This window comes from Mustela putorius, unplaced genomic scaffold (assembly GCF_011764305.1).
Source record: "Mustela putorius furo isolate JIRA1106 unplaced genomic scaffold, ASM1176430v1.1 tig00001093_pilon_pilon_pilon, whole genome shotgun sequence".
In the NCBI taxonomy this organism is placed as follows: domain Eukaryota; kingdom Metazoa; phylum Chordata; class Mammalia; order Carnivora; family Mustelidae; genus Mustela; species Mustela putorius.
In genome coordinates, this window is record NW_025421565.1 from 624,576 (window position 1) to 645,215 (window position 20,640).

Below are 20,640 nucleotides of genomic sequence, written 5' to 3' on the forward strand. Positions count from 1 at the left end.
TCCTTTTTAAAGATATCCCATTCAGAAAAGACTACTACTCCAAAAATAGGTAAAAAAGAAAAATTCATATCTGAAAAGAAAAAAAAAAACTACTTATTTGCTACATTTTTCTGTAGCTAACTCATTATTTGGCACCCTATTTAGTTCTGCTGCATTCATGTTAAATTAAAATTTGCTCATACGGTGCCTGGGTGACTCCACAGGTTAAGCTAAGCCTCTGCCTTCAGGCCAGGTCATGATCTCAGGGTCCTGGGATCGAGCCCTGCATCGGGCTCTCTGCTCAGCGGGGACCCTGCTTCCTCCTCTCTCTGACTGCTGCTCTGCCTGCTTGTGATCTCTCTCTCTATCTCAAATAAATAAATAAATAAATAAATAAATAAAATCTTTTTTAAAAATTAAAATTTGCTCTTAGAACTCTAATATACCTGCAGCTGCCATTGCTACTACTAAAACATGAAATTGGGTTGTTGTTTTTCTTTTTAATATGTAAGTCATCTCTGCCTTAATCCCATTAACACAGGTAAGCTCCAAACACTCTTTTCTCCTATTCATTTTTAGGTTGTCAAACTTAAGTTCAGTTATACATCCAATACAAGTAAAGTATCCTGTGTTTAAAAATGCAATCTGCACTATGACCCAGCAATTGCACTATTGGGTATTTACCCTAAAGATACAAAAGTAGTGATCCAAAGGGGCACGTGTACTCGAATGTTTATAGCAGCAATGTCCACAATAGCCAAACTATGGAAAGAACCTAGATGTCCATCAACAGATGAATGGATCAAGAAGATGTGGTATATATACACAATGGAATACTATGCAGCCATCAAAAGAAATGAAATCTTGCCATTTGCGACAACATGGATGGAACTAGAGCGTATCATGCTTAGCGAAATAAGTCAAGCAGAGAAAGACAACTATCATATGATCTCCCTGATATGAGGAAGTGGTGATGCAACATGGGGGCTTAAGTGGGTACGAGAAGAATAAATGAAAGAAGATGGGATTTGGGAGAGAGACAAAACATAAGTGACTCTTAATCTCACAAAACAAACTGAGGGTTGCTGGGGGGAGGGGGTTTGGGAGAAGGGGATGGGATTATGGACATTGGGGAGGGTATGTGCTTTGGTGAGTGCTGTGAAGTGTGTAAACCTGGTGATTCACAGACCTGTACCCCTGGGGATAAAAATATATGTTTATAAAAAATAAAAAAATTATTTAAAAAAAATGCAATCTTACCATTTGCCTGCACAGTACTGCCTTCTCCTCTATTACTTCAAGTTAAACACAAAAGCAAAACTAAGAGTTTTCTATTAAAGTCTGATCAAAGACAAGGATCCCCAGTAGGAAAGAAAATCTATTCTCTCAAAAGAGGAATAGAACTAGAGGAAAAAGAAACAGCAGAGGAAGTGAGCTATCAGTGAAAAAATTCAGAAAGCTATTTCTATGAACTAAAAGCTGCCAAGCACTTCTCCAAAGAAGTTGTAACATTTTGCACTTTTACCAACATGGATTAGAGTTCCAATTGCTATATATCCTTGCCAACGCATTATTACCCCTTGAAGTTTTAGCTATCCCAGTAAAATTTGAAACAGGGCCTCGTTATCTTTTAATTTCCATTTCTCCAATGATTTATTTTGAATATATTTTAATATATTTACTTATCATTTAAGTATTTTCTTTTGTAAAGTTTCTGTTCAAAATTTTTTTTGTCTTTTCTTTATGGGGTTGTCCTCTTGTGAATTTTTAAAAATCATCTTTATATTGCATTGAGTTCAAGTCCTTTGGATATATGCATTGTGAGTACTTCTTCCAAATTTCCTGTTTTTGTTTTTGTTTTTTAATTTTACTAATGGTGTCTTTCAAACAACAGAAGTTTTTAATGCTGATCAAGTCCAGCTTGTGAATTTTTTCTTACCCAGTTACCTTCTTATGTACTAAGAAATCTCTGACTCGGGACGCCTGGGTGGCTCAGTTGGTTAAACAGCTGCCTTCGGCTCAGGTCATGATCCCAGCGTCCTGGGATCAAGTCCCACATCAGCCTCCATGCTCGGCGGGGAGCCTGCTTCTCCCTCTGCCCCTGCCTGCCATTCTGTCTGCCTGTGCTCGCTCTCTCCCCTCTCTCTCTCTGATAAATAAATAAAATCTTAAAAAAAAAAAAGAAATCTCTGACTAAACCAAAGGTCACAAAGATTTTATTCTCTGTTTTTATCTATTCGTTTTTATAGTTTTACATGTTACTTTTATACTTCTATCTACAATATCCATTTGTATGTAATATGAGATTTTTTTGTATTATCAGAAGTAATTGTCTTCATACTGATATTCAGTTGTTCCAACACTATTTGTTAATATGAGTATCCTGTCCCCAGTGAATTCTCTATCATCTTTTCTAACAACCTATGTCTGAGTTTTCCTGTAATCTCTCTTCTGTTCCATTAACCTAAATATATATACTTTTTTTCTTTCGGTAATTATATCATATGACCCAGCAATTCTTTTCATGGACATTTAACCAAAAGACATAAAAAAAAATATATTTCCACAAAAGTCTTGGCCATGAATGCTCACAGCAGCTTTGTTCATAATAGACCTAAATTTACAATAACCCAAATGCCCATCACAGGTGAGTGGATAAATAAATTATATCATAACCATAATGTGGAATACTATTCATCAATAAAAAGAAAAAAGTCATTACTGATATAAGCAACAACCAAGGTAATTATGCAAAGACTAAGAAACCCAACCAAAAAAAGTACATACTCTATAACTGCATTTATATAAAATATTAACACAGTCAAAACTTAAATACAGTGAAGAATTAGAAACTGCCCAGAATCAAGGCTGGGGGACTGACTATAGGGAGACATGAAGAAAACTTTTATGGCACTAAAAATGTTCTAAATCGTGACTGTGGCAATGTTAACATGGATGTATATACATGTCAAAACTCCATTAATTGTACACTTAAAGTGAATATACTTATACCTCAATAAAGTTGATTATGAAAGTAATCTGATTACAACTACCAACATGTAAAATGCAACCCACGTCAAAATATCTCAAATGTATTTTGCTTAATACCAGAGATAGAAATACAACAAGTATATCACCTTCAGGAATGAGAACTTTTTAGAATGAAAAGCAAAATGACATTCAGAAAAGCACTGTCCAGGGTGCCTGGGTGGCTCAGTCATTAAGCATCTGCCTTGGGCTCAGGTCATGATCCCAGGGTCCTTGAACTGAGAGCCCTGCATCAGACTCCCTGCTCAGCAGGAAGCCTGCTTCTCTCCTCTCTCCCACCCCCCCCCCGCTTGTGTTCCCTCTCTTGCTGTGTCTTTCAATAAATAAATAATTCTTTAAAAAAAAAAATCACTGCCCTATAGAACTTTCCTCAGTGATGAAAATGTTCTGTATCTATGCTGTCCAGCAGAGAAGCCACTAACCGCATGTAGCTATTGAAAACTAATGCAAATGAACATTAATTAGTAAATTTATCTTAACTAATTTAAACATAAATAGCTACATGTGGCTAATAGCTAACATATTGGACAGCACAGGTCTAAAACACAGAGATCTTTGAAAAAACGCAACAGACCACAATACATATGCTTAGGAAGGTAGTAGAAATGGGTACATTCTTTATGCTCTATAGCATAAAATTAAAAGAGGAAAGTTACAGTAATTACTGGGACTTTACAACTGTCAAAATACCTATTGACAAAGTATTATTTTCTTTTTAATATTTTATTTATTTATTTGACAGACAGAGATCACAAGTAGGCAGAGAGGCAGACAGAGAGAGAGAGAGAGGAGGAAGCAGGCTCCCTGCTGACCAGAGAGCCCAATGCGGGACTCGATCACAAAACCCCTGAGATCATGATCTGAGCTGAGGCCTAACCCACTGAGCCACCCAGGCGCCCATGAAAAAGTATTTTCTTTCTTTTTTTTTTCTTTTTAAAGATTTTATTTATTTACTTGACAGAAAGAGATCACAAGTAGGCAGAGAGGCAGGCAGAGAGAAGGAAGCAGGCTCCCTGCTGAGCAGAGAGCCTGATGTGGGGCTAGATCCCAGGACCCTGAGATCATGACCTGAGCCGAAGGCAGTGGCTTAACCCACTGAGCCACCCAGGCGCCCCGAAAAAGTATTTTCAACCATACGCAGTTTTCTAACAAATTCCTGGTATGTTTGATTAATTTTATTAGTAGATTAATACAATAAAGAAGAAAACTAAAATTCTGGACGTATTTCTAACCTAGAATGAGGAACAAGTTTCGGTGGAAATGCCAGGAAACAGGGAGAAAGTGTTCATATAATTTTAGAGTTCACGTCAGACAAGGAAGGAAATACTGGCATAGTTAGATATGATACAGATCAGTAAAATGGATTTCAAAAGCTTCATTTAAATAACAGGCTATGAATTCATAACTCAAAATCCAAAAGGAAAGATTACAGAGAGACTAATTTAAAAACAAATTCTGTATAAACAATCACAAGCGATACTAGTTTAAAAAAGGCAAATGAATAGAAATTATCTTAGAAAACCAATCAATACAGTTGCAGAGAATTCACTCACAATGTTCAGATTTAAAAGGTTACAACCGGGGGGGAAAAAGGGAAATAATCCTAGTGGAAAAAAGGGAAATAATCCTAGATGAATACAAAAGAGCATATATAAAGGAACATAAGAATAGTAAAGACAAAAGAAAAGGCTTGAAATGAGGAAAATGTCTGGATCCAAAAAGAACATTAAATAAGGTAGAACTGCACAGGTTAGAGAGTTGTATGACACTAGAGCCAGAGGTTAAGCAGAACTCCAGAAAGAAAGAAAGAAAGAAAGAGAGAAAAGGCAAGGCTAGGCTTAGGAGCCACTAAATTCCCTTTCACTTTTATTGTCTCTGTCCAAGAGAAGGGTTGCTCTGATTCAGTAACTCAAGAGTGGTGGATGCATAACATTTTTCTGGATTAAAATTGTTTCAATTTGCTATTTAAGCAAGGTTATTTCTTAAAGAATATTCTTGAGCAAACAACTGTTAACAAAATCTTTGACATTCCATGATTAGACATATTAGTAAAGCATACAGTTAGCAATCAATAATTTGAAACAGAGATAATCCATCAAGCTCTCTGTAACAGCTTCACCTGAATCTTGCAGTCATAAAATTCAAAAGACCAGCAAGGCAGGGCATTATAAAATTGTCTTAAGAAAGAATACCACTAACTTCCTTAATTTTTGAAGCGTTCATAAAAATCATTAAGAAAAAAAATTTTACGAACATGGAGGCTTAAGTGGGTAGAAGAAGAATAAATGAAACAAGATGGGATTGGGAGGGAGACAAACCATAAGTGACTCTTAATCTCACAAAACAAACTGAGGGTTGCCGGGGGGAGGGGGTTTGGGAGAAGGGGGTGGGATTATGGACATTGGGGAGGGTATGTGATTTGGTGAGTGCTGTGAAGTGTGTAAACCTGGTGATTCACAGACCTGTACCCCTGGGGATAAAAATATATGTTTATCAAAAATAAAAAATTTAAAAAAAATTTTTAAATATGCTGAAGATAGGGTCAGTCAGTATACATGTACAAACCAAAAGGAAAAAAAATATGACCAATAAAGATCACAAAGTCGCTTAATCTCACAATTAAAGAAATGCAATAAAACTCAAATTACCCAACAAATTACAAAAAGTTTAAGTTTGATAATATTGTTTGCCAAGACTGAAGGGGGAAAGATGCTGTCATACATGTTGGTGAGAATAAATTCCACTGTGGAGAAGAGAAAAACTCCACTGCTCCACTGCTAAGGATCTACCTTCAGTAAATACCTGTTAAAGGACACCAAGGTATGTGTGTGAAAATGTTTATTAGAGTGCTGTTTTCAATAGTGACAAACAAGAAATAACCTAATATGGATTGGAGGGGACTGTTTATTATGGAATGATCATAAAATGGAATAAAAGCCAATAACAAAATCAGTTCCATCTCCATGTCAGTATGGAAAATTCCTAAGTATGGTAAAAAAAAAAAAAAAAAAAAAAGCAAGATGCAGAAGAGTAGGCACTATGTTCCCAACTATTTCTCTTAAAAAGTGGATGTAAGAAGAAAACAGTTTCTTAAAGAATACCTGAAAGTTTTAATTGTAGGTATCTTTGGGAAGAGAGTCTGAGGATAGGACGTGTGAAGTAAGAGAAATTTATAGGAGGTATTAGTACTCTTTAGGCTGTTCAGCATCCACAACCATTCTAATTTGGAGAGAATTTCAAGAAGTGAGAAGCAAATATTCCCTTCCTTATCTTCCTCATCATGGGTGCAAGTCTAACACCAATTAGGTCCTCCTACTCTGGACACTGAATCCTAGGTGGTGATAGCAAGGGGCAAAGGAGTCAGATCACTGAAAGAAAGCTCCAGAAGTGCTGAAAGCTTATAAGCACAGTCACCAACATGCAGTCAAGGCAGCAGTACCCGGGATAGCAAGTTTTCAAGCAGCCATGTCCTAAGCAGAGACTGCCTTATTGTAACCTCTTGACCATGCCTTGCTTCCCTCAAAGCAAGGCATGCTCTTTTGCTTCTGCAAAATTTCTAAGCCTGATTCTCTACCTATGAGCTATCTAATATTTTTCAAATAATTCTTTTCTGCTTAATTAGAGCTACTTTCTGTCATGTGCAACCCAGAACTCTGACTCTGTTCTTTTATTTATTAGCCTATAGCTGTTCTGTTTTTTTGGCTTTTGTTTGGTTTTTTTGTTTTGGGTTTTTTTTTTTTTTTTTTGACTAAGGGTTGGTAAAATACTTTTTGTACTCCCTTTAATAATGTGAACTATACAATTTCTTATCTAGCACTTTGCGCAACAGTGAGACTGACAGGAGGATAAACAATCTATTTAAGAGAAAATATCTTATTTCTCTGCTTGACTTATTTCGCTTAGCGAAATAAGTCAAGCAGAGAAAGACAACTATCATATGATCTCCCTGATATGAGGAAGTGGTGATGCAACATGGAGGCTTAAGTGGGTAGAAGAAGAATAAATGAAACAAGATGGGATTGGGAGGGAGACAAACCATAAGTGACTCTTAATCTCACAAAACAAACTGAGGGTTGCCAGGGGGAGGGGGTTTGGGAGAAGGGGGTGGGATTATGGACATTGGGGAGGGTATGTGCTTTGGTGAGTGCTGTGAAGTGTGTAAACCTGGTGATTCACAGACCTGTACCCCTGGGGATAAAAATATATGTTTATAAAAAATAAAAAATTAAAAAAAAATTAAAAAAAAAAGTGTTAAGAGAAAATATCACAGCATTTTTAAAAAGGGGGAAGGGTAAGTTCTCTCAAAGAACTTGAATATTACTTAGGAAAACATTCACCATGGCTGCCCCTCCCACTTCCTCCTCTCTCCTCCCAAGGATTTCATGCCCACAATTGGCTCACTGCCTTATAAATTTGATACAATGGAAAAGCGGAAAAAAGCAAGAAAACAGCACTTTCCAAAGGGAAATGGGAAAATTTAACTACAGATAACTTGGAAAGTAGACTAAAAACTTAAGAGCAGAGAGTTAATACCCTCAAAATGTGGAATAGAGTACAATCTAAGACACACTATACCTTACTTCATTCAAATAATTTCAATATATAATAATCTGAATTCATTAAAGACAGCTGTGAGAATACAGTCTTTAGTTTTTAGAAGTCTTTTCTTTCCTCAATTCCTATGAACTCCTATGAGCTGCCAAAGTGCACTTTAAAATTATTTTTGTCAAAGGAATACATAAACACGTATTCCAAAAGATATAAAAAAAAACTTGTAATAAGAAATTAGTTGAGGGAAGATGGCAAAGTAGGAGTCACCAGGAATCCATCTCCCCACCTAAACAAGAATTGTACTGGCATAATCTGACTAGTGTAACTATTTTGGAATCCTGGAGTCTATTCAAAAGCTTGCAGCTTCTAGGGAAAGGCTTAGACAGTAAATCACAGTTCACAGTTAATTTCAGTCAATTTCAACTCTCACTATGGTAGCAGCTACCCACCCCAGTGCCCACCCCCTCACCTAGCAAGAGGAAGCCATGCACATATGCCTAGCACAGCCTACACCAGCTTATGGGACCTTGTACTCCAAATATCAGAGATCTGTGTTCTGATCATTGGCTGCTGCTTCTGATTACACACCTGCACACACAGAAGCAGGCCACCACTGCTGAAATCCCCACTGATGGAAAAGGCTTCCAGGGGACTTAAAGATCCAGAGCCCATTTTTTCCCTTCATTTCCCCCCTTTTTCCTCATTTAGGAGCCAGGCATTAAAGACTTGACATCCATTCTTGTGTGAATATAAGTTTGCAACTCTTGTGGGTAACTACCCAGAGGGATACAATTGCTTGATTTTATGGAGTATGTTTAGTTTTTTAAGAAACTACCAACTGTCTTCCAAGTGGCCATACCATTTTGCATGCTGTGGGTTTTTCATATATTGCCATATTGGATAGTACCAGAGTTTTTGTATGCTACATACTGGATGATTTCACCTATATGACAGTATAGAAAAGTCAGAAGTATGGAGACAGTAAAAAAAAATCAGCAGTTGCCAGCGGCTGGGCTGGGAGGAAAGGGACAAATAGGCAGACTGCAGACTACTGTTAGAGCAGTGAAACCACTAGGTATGTTACTATGATGGTGGATACATGTCATTAAAATTTTTCCAAGATCATACAACACACAACACCAAGAGTGAAGCCTAATGGAAATTATGGATTTTGTATGATAATGATGTCAGTACAGGTTCATCAATACAACAAATAAACCACTCTGGTAGAGCGCAAGGATAATGAAGGAGACCATATATGTGTGAGGGCAGGGGGCATACAGGAAAGTTCTGTACCTTCTAATTGAATGTAGCTGTGAATGTAAAATAGCTCCAAAAACTAAAGTCGATTTAAAAAGAAAAACTCCACACCCTATAGCTACCATGACATGTGATGGTAAAAGACAAAAATTGTCCTCTAAGGTCAATAACAAAACAGGAAGTCTGTTTTGCTACTTCTATCCAAAAAGGCAGCCATATTAAAAAGGAAGAAATAAAATTATCTCTGTTTGCAGATGACATGTTCTATATGTTTTTACATGTACCTTAAAGATTCCACACCAAAAAAAAAAAAATCATCAAATAAACAAACTATAAAAAGCAGCAGCATAAAAAATTAATGTGCAAAAATCAGCTGTACTTCTATACACTGACAATGAACAATCCAAAAAGGAAAATTCCATCCATGATAAAAACCCAAAAAAAAGAGAATCTAGGAAAGAACTTAAATTAAGGAGGTGATATACAGAGAAAACTATAAAACACTGTTGAAAAAAAAAATTAGAGACCTAAAAAATGAAAAAGACACCCCAATCTGATACTGTTAATATTTCAATATCATCCAACAAAATCTACAGATTAATATCATTCAAAAATCCCCAAAACTTTTTTTTTTTTTTTTTTTTTTACAGAACTAGAAAATTCCATTAAAATTCATATGGACTCTCAAAAACCCTCCATGGCCAAAAGACTCTTGAATCAGAGGAACAAAGATGTAAGACTCACAATTACTGATTTCAAAATCTACCATAAAGATACAAAGTGTTGTACTGGCATGAAGACAGACATATATGCCAACTGACTAGAATAGAGAACCCAGAAATAAACTCTTGTATATACGGTCAAAAATTCTGACAAGTGTGGAAAGACCATTCAATGGGGAAAGGATGGTCTTTTCAACAAATGGTGTTGGGAAAAGTGCATGTAAAGCATTAAGTTAGACCCTTATCTTAAAACATAGTCAAAAATTACTTAAAATGGATTAATGATCTAATCAAAAAAGACCAAACACTATAAAACACTTAAAAGGAAATACAGAAGAAAAGCTTCATAATACCAGTTTAGCAATGATTTCTTGGATGTGTCACCAAAGGCAGACAACAAAAAATCGTTAAATTGTAATGTACTGCCTCAAACTTTTAACTTTTTGTTCATCAAGAACACTATCAACAAAGCAAGAGAATGGGAGAAAATATTTGCAAATCACATATCTGATAAGGGATTAATATCCAGAATATATGAAGAACTCCTAGAACTCAACAACAAAAACACAAACTGCTAAACATTCCTCCAAAAAGATAAACAAATGGGCAATAAGCCCATGAAAAGATGTTCAACATCACTAATCATTATGTAAGTGCAAATTAAAACCACACTGAGGTTACCACCTTACCACCTTACAACTGCCAAACGTCTAGAGTCCAAAAGACAAGAAACAAGTATTGGTTAAGAATGTGGAAAAAAAGGAGCCCTTATGTACTGTTAGTGGGAATGTGAATTGGTGCAGCCACTATGGAAAACAGTACAGAGGTTCCTCAGGAAATTAAAAGTGGAACTGCCTTATGATCCAGTAATTCCACTAATAAGTATATATAACCAAAGAAAACAGAAACTTTAATTCAAAATGATACATATACCCCTATGTTTACTGCAGCATTATTTACAATGTCCAAATTATGAAAGCAGCCCAAGTGCCCAATGACAGATGAATAAAGAGATGATTGATACACAAACAATGGACTATACCTCAGCCATTAAAAAGGAATGAAATTTTGCATTTGCAACATGGATGGATATAGAGTATTACCTTAAGCAAGGTAAGTCAGTCACAGAAAGACAAATACCATATGATTTCACTTATATGTAGAATCTGAAAAAAAAATTTAACACAAACAGAAAGCAGAAACAGACCCTTAAATACAAAAGGGAGCAGGTATGGCTATGGACAAAATGGAAAAATGGGTGACGGGGAGCAGGAGATACAGGTTAGTTATGGAATGAATAGTCATGGTGATGAAAGGGAATAGAAGTCAGAGTATTCTATGGTGACAAATGGCAGTTATACTTGTTAGATTTTTCCAATCACTACATTATAAACCTGAAACTAATATAACATATATGTTGACTATACTTCAATGAAAAGAAAAAAGATCATGCGGCAAAAAGATCATACGCAAAATTAGAGTCCCCAAAACTGAAAATCATTGGTCATTTTTCTGGTTCCTCTGGAACTTGAGCTATATTGTCTAGACTCAAATTTAAAAGAGGAACAGAAGAGGAAAGAGATGGAAGGCCTCCTATTAGGTGATGAGAAATATAAGACTGAATCAACCAGATGCTTAAATAGGCCTTCCAAGAAGGGAGACCATAGACCTCAAATTTAGACTTTGTAAGTTGCTTCAAGATAATTACAGTCATTCTAAGTGTGTACGCTAGAAGTACTGATGTGTCCAATGTGCACATTTTAAATACCTCTGTTTCTAAAACCTTCTTTTGGCATTTTTTCATTTTTTAAAACAGAGGGCCAGGGTACATGAGAGTGGCCAAGTGGCTAACACGAATTTCCTAGAGCGCTGGTTCCCAGCAAACGAAGCAATCATCAGCTATCATTCTCCAGAAGTAAAAAGAATGGGAAAAATCTTAGAAAGAGTCTAGATAAAATAAGGGTGCTTTATGCCCCATCCTTTTCCTCTTGCTTTTGGGGAAGGGGCTTTGCAGGAGAGGTCAGTTACCAAGGCTCATAGAGAGAAGGAAGTTTCTCAGGTCTCTGCTTCTGTAGCTGACATGTGTGATTTCTTCAAGTTACAGATACCACTTCACACCCATTAGGATGGCTCTATAAAAAAAAAAAAGTGGGGCGCCTGGGTGGTTCAGTGGGTTAAAGCCTCTGCCTTCGGCTCAGGTCATGATCCCAGGGTCCTGGGATTGAGCCTCATGTCAGGCTCTCTGCTCTGCAGGGGACCTGCTTCCTCCTCTCTCTGCCTGCCTCTCTGCCTACTTGTCATCTCTGTCTGTCAAATAAATAAATAAAATCTTAAAAAAAAAAAAAAAAAAAAAAGAATGAGGAAAAAAAAAAGCTCAGAAAATACCAAGTGTTGACAAGGATGTAGTGAAACTGGAACATTTATTCTTGCTGCTGAGAATGAAAAAATGATGCGGCTGCTGGGAGAAACAATATGGTAGTTCCTCAAAAAATTAAACACAGAATCACTATTTGACCCAGCCACTCCATTTCTGGGTATACAACCAAACGAACTGAAAGCAGCAAGATGCAGATACTGGTACACCCATGTTCATATCAGCATTATTTACAACAGTCAAAAGGCAGAAGCAACTCAAGTGTCCATCCATGGATGAATAAACAGAATGTGCTATATACATACAAGGGAAGAAAACATGGCCAATATAGGCCACAACATGAGTGCAACTTGAAGACATTATGCTAAACGAAGTCACATGCTATGCTAAGTCAGTCACAAAAAGACAAAGATTGCATGACTCCACTTATATAAGGTGCCCAGAATAGTTACATACACAGACACACAGAAAGTAGAACAGTGGTTGCCAAGAGCTCAGAGTAGAGAAAATGGGGGAGCTACTATTTAATGCGTACAACATTTCAGTGTGGTAGGAGAAAAAAAAGTTTTAGGCTGTACAATATGAATGTACCTAAGGCCACTGAAGTATACACTCAGAAATGGTTAAAATGGTAAAGTTTAGTGGCACCTGGGTGGCTCAGTTGGTTAAACATCTGACTCTTCAGCTCAAGTTCTGATCTCAGGGATGTTAGATGGAGCACCGCATTAGTCTCTGGGTTGGGCATGGAGCCTGCTTAAGACTCTTCCTCTCCCCTCTGCCCCCTCACTGACCCCTCTCTTAAAAAAAAAAAAAAAAAAGAAAAGAAAAAGAAAAATTTAAAATGAAATTTTAAAGCCCCTTTCTTTATTTTGATGGTTTATTCTCTTATTTTGTTAGGGCACATGGTCTAGGAATTTCCTAAGAAATGTTGCATGGTGGATATATTTTTTTTTCTTGTTCTTGAAGGTCTTTCTTTCCTCCTTTTGCACTTGACTGATGGTTTGGCTGGATACAGAACTCTAGGCTGAATGCAGAACTTGTAAAGTGCTAGTCCTCCATCTTCCATCTTTAAATTAGATTCTTAGATTATGAGAAGTTAGATGACATATATATATACCTAATCCCTCCTAAATGATCCCAAAAGCTTTTGAGACATTCTCATTATTTCTGATATTCTTAAAGAAATTCTGTAATAACTGCCTGGTATAGGCCTGTTTTCATTCGTTGTGCTTGGCACTTTATAGCTTTTTTTCAACCTGGAAACTCAAATCCTAAATAAATTTTCTGGAATATGCCTATATAGGCATATTCTGGTGTACATATGTATGTGGTAAAACATTTCATCCTCTGATAGATATGGCTACTGAGACAATCAGCTTTGGAATCTCACAGACTAGACTCGACCCTCAGCTCACTACTTACCCACTATGGCACTTGGGGAAGTTAACTTCTTTTAAACCATATATGAAATGGGGACAGATTAATTGTAGAGATTTTTAATAAAATGACACATGTAACAGCTTATACAACAGAAATAATGAAAAATAAGTGTTACCTATTATTGAAATCCTAAAAGCTAGATTGATGCAGATACTATAAACACTGTCAAATCTATCAAGGATCTGCTATTTGTAAGGAAATAAAACTAACAAAAGAAGTGGGAGGCAGCCAATGGGTATAGGCTTTTATTTTTGGGGTATTAAAAACGTTTAGGGACTTGAGAGAGGTGGTGGTTACAAAATACTGGAAAGGTACTAAATGTTAGTGAATTGTTCACTTTAAAATGATTGATCTTATGTTATGTAATTTTTGCCACAATAAAGAGAAAAAAGGAAGCAGGAAAAAGAAAGACAGTATAAAAGAGAAGTCAAAAATTGTTGAAATGGAGAATGGAAACAATACTCTTTCCTCTAAATTAGTGTGACACTTTCCTCTATATACTCTCTTTTTAATTCTTGGAACTGAACAGCCAATAATGATATTGTTGGGAAGACAAACAATTCCTTTTTTATCGGATATTAACACATAAATAAAAGGCTGATTGAGAGATCAACATATAATTAAGAGAAGATTATTTTAAATTTCTTTGGGAAGAATGTATAAAACAGGAAAGTTGGAGGATATATATATACACATACACACACACACACACACACGAACAAAAAAGCTGATAGTATAGAAGACAATGGATAAAGTCTTTTTTTTTAAATCACTATGTATCAGAATGCTCAGCTCTAAGCCTTCTCTTATGACAAATATGGGAATCTAACCGCATCTAAAATCTTTCCAATAAAAGGGGAAGTAAATTACTTCGTACTGATTTCAGACTAGGAGGAAATATTGTTAGATGCATCTTTTTTCATTTTCAACACTTCCCAAGTTGTGCTCCAAGAAACACTGTTTTAGAAAGATGTTATTTTAACACAGTACAAAAGAAATGAGAGAAGGGAGAATGAGGAGAAGAAAAAGAAAAAAAGGAAAAGGAAAGCAGCATATTCGAATTTCATTCTTGGGAGATTTGCAAGGCATAGTAATGTATTAAAGGTTCTGCAGTAAGAAAGCCAGTTCACCTCTATTAAACCTACATTTGGCTGATTTATTAAGTACAGAACAGTTCTTAAGCTATGTCGGTTAAACACATAATGCATCATTTTGTAAAAGGCTGCTTAGATTTATACCAGATAACATATAAATTAGGGTAATTTCAATATTAGCCCAGGGGGATAAGATTACCACACATATCCAAGAATAATCAATTATCTGAATAAAACATTGTTTCAAATTACCAGCTGGTCAGAGCAAGAGCTTAATGGCAATAAAGGAGGGGAAGAGAAGGTAGGACTAAGAGGAAAAGAAGAAAAAACAATCTGGGAAGAGTTAGCTCTTCATCTTCCTTTGTTGAAATGTCCTTGTCCTGACATGTCAATTCTGATTATTAAGCCTAACATTTGTAGTTAACATAGTAAAAAATTCCAACTTGGTTCACTTCTCCCCCACTTTCTATTTTTTTACATTAATTCCTAACCCTAGGAGGTAACCTCAAAAGGAGAAGTTAAATATTTGTTACTTGAGTACCTTAAGTATAAAATTTCACGTTGCCATAACAATCCATATCCCAAAACATTTTAATACTGCATAATTTAAGCATAAAGGCATTTGCAATTTCAGTTTCTTTTACTCAGAGCAAAGATGTACAACACCAACAAAACCTGAACCTGGAACAATATTTCTTGTTTGGGGGAAAATCATAGAAAAAAACATGGATTTAGAGAAGTAAAAATTCAAATAGATAGGGCAAAGGAAAATCCAAATGGAAATACGTTTATGAGAAAACTTGTAAGAAGATAAAAAGACACGCTTTTCATTATCACTTTATCATCTTTGAACCAAAAAGAAATCACTACTGCTTATTACTACTATTTCCCATATTGTGGGAACCAATCAAGGAAATGAATCATTTAGGTATTAGAGATAGCCAATCCCTTAGAGAAGTTAATTCTCTTCTTGGAAATTATTTTACTTCATAGAGGAAAAGCTACAGCTACCTTCCTGGTGACTGTTCCTCCTTTTTCTCATAAGATAAGTGGAGTGGAGTGAGCAAATGAAGCCAACGAAAGCCTCAATAGTCATATATATCCCCAGTCACAAAACTGGAGGGGAGGAGGAGGGCAAGACAAGCCAGGCATGCACGCCATAGCTATTCTACTCAGCAGATCATTCTTCGTCATTTACAGGCTACCACCCTTGCCAAAGGGTGACAAGATCATTTGGCTAAAGCAACTACTGGCTAAATAACAAACCATACACATAAATCTTTTTTAAGGAATAACAGATTTGAAAAAGACAAAAGCTAGATAAAATAGATACATTAAAGTGGATAGAATAAACTTCAACTTTGGTTACTATTTCACAAATTAAATTTGTGAATCTTAATTCAGTGGCTTAAAGGCAGGAGTTTCAAAGTTGGAAGATGAAAGATCACAGCACTGGTAGCACAGTATTTTCTTGGTGAGAGTATCAGTCCAAGGTCTGAAAATGAAATGTGCTGATCCAGAAACCGAACTTTATCAGTAACTTAAAGATGATCAATCAGCTTCAGTGACTTATTCACAGTCAGAAGAGAGCAAAGGGAGCAAGCACCCCAGGTAAACTCACCACAAGGAGGCCCTTACAGTGACCCAAAAACGTGTCCTCTATCCATAGTATTCATACTCTTTTTCCACATGAGTACTAATCTGATCTGGTTAAGTAGTACTTGGTTGAATACAGAATTATGTAGCAGTAATATAAAACAGATCAACCTGCAAGGTATTTCATCTAGGTCCTAAGGGGGCTTAATAAACACTCCTGCACTTCAGGAAATGCACTGCTTATTTTCCAGATTCTCCATCTCTCTCGATGCAAAATTTACACCCGTCATTCTGTTTTCCATCACCCACTGTGTTTTCTGTAGATGTGTATTATCACTGACTAAGCCATATCAGGCTATTACTCTCGTGGATCTTATATTATGCATCCTTCCAACTGTGTCCTGCCCAACCATGAGAAGACACATTTATTTCCCTATTTTCAAATTCTTAAACAGTACTTCTGACAGCCCCATGTACCTCTAACTGTAATAAAACTATGAAAAAGTAGTCTGGTTTTTCTGTACTTTTTGTAGATACTGATACTGATTTTAAAATTCTGAACAATTTAAACACAACAACAGTCCAACTGGACACAACTCAATACTGCAAAATGTAAATATATACATTGGTTCAAAGCAAATTGTTAAAAATTAACCACTTTTCAAAACAACTTATGGCTAGCTCATAATAAGGACACAGACAATTCATATACTCAATTATATAAGGATTCTACATTTGCATAATGCTTTACAAAGTGTGCTCCCATTCAAGATAACATTAATTCTAATCAAATATTTAAATTGAAAGTCTCCAAGAAAGAGATTTCTCTAAGAAGATAAACAAAATAATCCAAAATTTTAAACTTTAAAAGCCATTAAATTTTCTGATGTTTACAGTTAATTTTTCATACATATATATTTTTGCTTTGAAATGAGAAAATATATTAAGACTACAACAGAAACAAATTCCTTCTCTCATAAAATATATCACATACTCATAGGTTATACATGTGTTAAAATTATTTAAATCAGTCTTGAGAAATACGGTTTCAAGCTGGATAATAATTACACTTAAAAAATCATGCAAGTTTATAAAAGAGACAAAGTCAGGCCTTGGTCTGCCCAGCAATTCCTGTCCAGATCCTCTGTACCAAATTACTTCTTCAAATGCTTAGTATACTTATGCTCCATTATAAACTGTTCTATGTAAAAAATACATGGTATCAGTTATCTCTACCTTAGAATGAATAAATTTAAGTGACTGAATACACTCAAGGATTAAATCTAATCCCCCATTGTGAAATAAAAGACAAAAACCATAGTGTAACTGAATCCAGGACTTAAATTGGTAAGAAGCCTTAAAAGGAATCCAGGAAATCCTATTATATACACCTAACCATGTCAAAGGTTAGTTCTTATCAAATGAGCTGTATCCCATTTAGGTCCATTAAACAAACAAAAAGCAGTTATAGAGCACCAACATAATAAAAAGAGTTCACATCACAAAGCACATCATTTTCTAAGACTTAGAAATCTTCTCTAAATGAAAATATAGCATGAATACATCAATATTTGCAACAGAAAATTAAGAGTTCTTACCTTACTGCATCATCAATATTGTTCCTGTATACGCCTTCAAGTCTTTCTGCGGGAAACCCCATAGCAATAATGTTGGGATAAATATTTGAGTACTTAAGTTAAGGAAACATCTGAAATATACAACAATGCAAACTACATGTACATTTTGTAAAACATTAGCTGATTATAAAAATCACTATACCTATGCTAGTAAAAGGATGTCAAATGTATTTATCTATAAACCATCATGTGTAATTAAGAAACACAGGTACATTAAATTAATTCCCCCCAAAATTCTCAAAATAATTATATGGCAAAATAATTTTCAAATCTCTTTACCTAGTACATTAAAAGTAAGTACATAAAAATTAAGGAAAAAAGGAACTTCTACATTTACACTATTTAGGCCCACAAACATGAAAACAAAAACCACAGACTATAAATCAGAACTGAAGTTACCTTGGGACAAAAATCAAGTATCAAAATAAAAACAAAAAAAGCTACACAACTTCTCATTTTTCATTGTTACAAAAGGCACCACAGCATAGAGAAAAGTAGAGACAATTAAGAATTAGGAAGCCAGATTTAAGACCTGGCTTATGCCGCCATCCCGTTGTATAACCTGGGCATGACTTCATCTTTCCAGGCTTAAATTTCCTACTCCACAACATTAGGTTGAGACAACCACAATGATCTCTTCCAAGTCCTTGGTATTTGTGACTTAGTAATACTGAACTAAGGTAGAAAGCTTTCCTCATTCACCATCAAGGTAATCAACATTTAGCATGCCATTCTATTTACTTATGTTACACACTGTAGTCAGCATAAAAACAAACTTCTGTGCTCCAGAAGAATCTGCATCAAAAAAAAAAAAAACAAAACAAAACAAAAAAATACCAACCAATCTACATTTCTATCCATTTGTCAATAGTGGCAGACCTCATTTCTTCCCGAGTACCATTATTCCTCTCTCTAATCTCGTGATTTTTCTGAGATATACCTTCCAAAACAGCCAAGCTGATCTGCCCCAAGCCTCCCTTCAACACCCTCCCTGAAGTTCTCCACCTACCTACTCCTGGACCCCATTTGATCTTCAAGTACAATCCAAAATTCACCAAATCCAGTGCCTTTTTGTAGATCTTTTTTCATCACTTTTGGCTGCTTTCACATTATTGAGTTAATTTCGGTATTATTTTCAATTGAAAATAATTATCAAGTTACTAAAAGCTTTTTAAAATTATTTTTTTAAAAGGTTTTATCCATAGTTTTTACCACACACTTATTGGACAGACCTAAAAAAATTTTTTAAGGGAAAAAAAAAAAAAAAAACAGGGTTACCTGGGTGGCTCAGTCGGTTAATCATCTGCCTGTGGTTCAGGTCATGATCCCAGCGTCCTGGGGTAGAGCCCTACATCAGGCTCTCTGCTCAACCAGGACTCTGTTTGTCCCTCTCCCTCTGCCCTGCTCATGCTCTTTCACTATCTGTCTCCATCTCTCTCTCTCTCAAATAAATAAATAAAATTTAAAAAATAAAATAAAAATAAAAACCTTTCATTAAAAGAAAAAAGACCTCACACAATAGCATATACAATATGCTACCTTCTGTACAAAAAATATTTTCTTTTTGGATAAAATGAGTAAGATTTACACACAATTTGCCTGAATCTGAACTTCTCAGCACACATGTGCATTTGCACACACACAAATGATAACTGAGAAACCAATAAACATGTTTGCTTCATAGAGAAGGAGTGGCAAAGGGGGAAAACATACACTAAAACCAGCAACAAACAAATCCAATTAAATATCAAATTGGTAACCAGGAGATAGAGTTTATTTCACAGGAGTTATTTGGCTACTTCAAGTTTACTGTACTTCTTGGTAGGAAGCACTGTAAGAACAAAAAGAACTACAAAGAGGGGCTCCTGGGTGGCTCAGCTGGTTACACATCTATCTCAGGGTCCTGGAATCAAGCCCCACACAGGGCTCCTTGCTTAGCAGAGGAGTCTGCTTCTCTTCTCCCTGTGCTCATATTCTCTCTCATGCCCATTCTCTTTCAAATCAATAAAATCTTAAAAAAAAAAAGAACTACAAAGAAATTTTAAACTTCTTCTGCAAGTTTGTTTTTACTATTATCAGTACTGATATCCTCAAGCTTTCTGCTTTATATTGTACAAAAAAATGAAATTTTACTAATGATTTTAAGATTTATGATTATAGGTATAAAATCAAGAAATCAAGTAAAAAGCTTAATTAGAAATATCAATATGAACTCATGTTTATAAAAATCTATGTTCTCTAGGTCTTTTCACTGAAATGGCCTAAAAGCATATCAATCTTAGCAGCAAACAATCCCTAGATGGACCCAGACTGCATCTCTAGTATTTAATATATTAAAAGGTACTAAACTTGGAACTACAATGGATGCCAGGTCTGTGACAGGAAGGTACAAGATGAGTCTGGAATATTTTTCTGTGCCAGGAGACAAGGAAGGTATTCAAGAGATAATGATCTCTATCAGACAGATATAGGAGCTAAAATGAAGGACATCCCAGGACCTAAAGCTCTAACAAACTGAGTATCAAAGAAACAATTTAAATGGTAGTAAATTAAAACACCCTAAATAAAATTAAAACCCTTGAGTCTATATAAAGACTCTCAAAGGAAAAAAAGAACAAACTATTTTTCATTTATCACCTTTTGAAGTGGCTGTTAGAACAGTTCTTTCTCTACTCTGAAAGTAGAAAAAGAGGGAGATTAAGTATTTATGCTACTTTTCCTGTAGGTGCTGTATTTCACGACAACCAAATAGCACCATTTCATACAGTAAAGATCTACTTTACAGAAAAACATTGTGTTAATAAACACAAAAGAATAGAACTTTAAAAATCACATTTTGCAAACCCTAATAAATTTATTGATTTAGGCAAGGATCAACAACTGGTTCTAAACCAACAGGTTAGTGGATGATGAAGAACTCAACTTTTTTTTTCTTAAGA

General features: G+C 35.5%; 1 protein-coding gene across 3 annotated transcripts in view; it reads right to left on the reverse strand.

Annotated features, from left to right (window-relative positions):
• Positions 1-17,510: 17,510 nt before the first annotated feature.
• Positions 17,511-20,640, reverse strand: part of LOC123393940 (cancer-related nucleoside-triphosphatase homolog) — a 63,451-nt gene continuing 60,321 nt past the window's right edge. For all 3 annotated transcript variants that reach the window (XR_006608765.1, XR_006608766.1, XM_045087307.1), the window contains one exon: positions 17,511-17,772. The gene's annotated coding sequence lies outside the window, so the exon portion shown is untranslated. The remainder of the gene's footprint in view (positions 17,773-20,640) is intronic.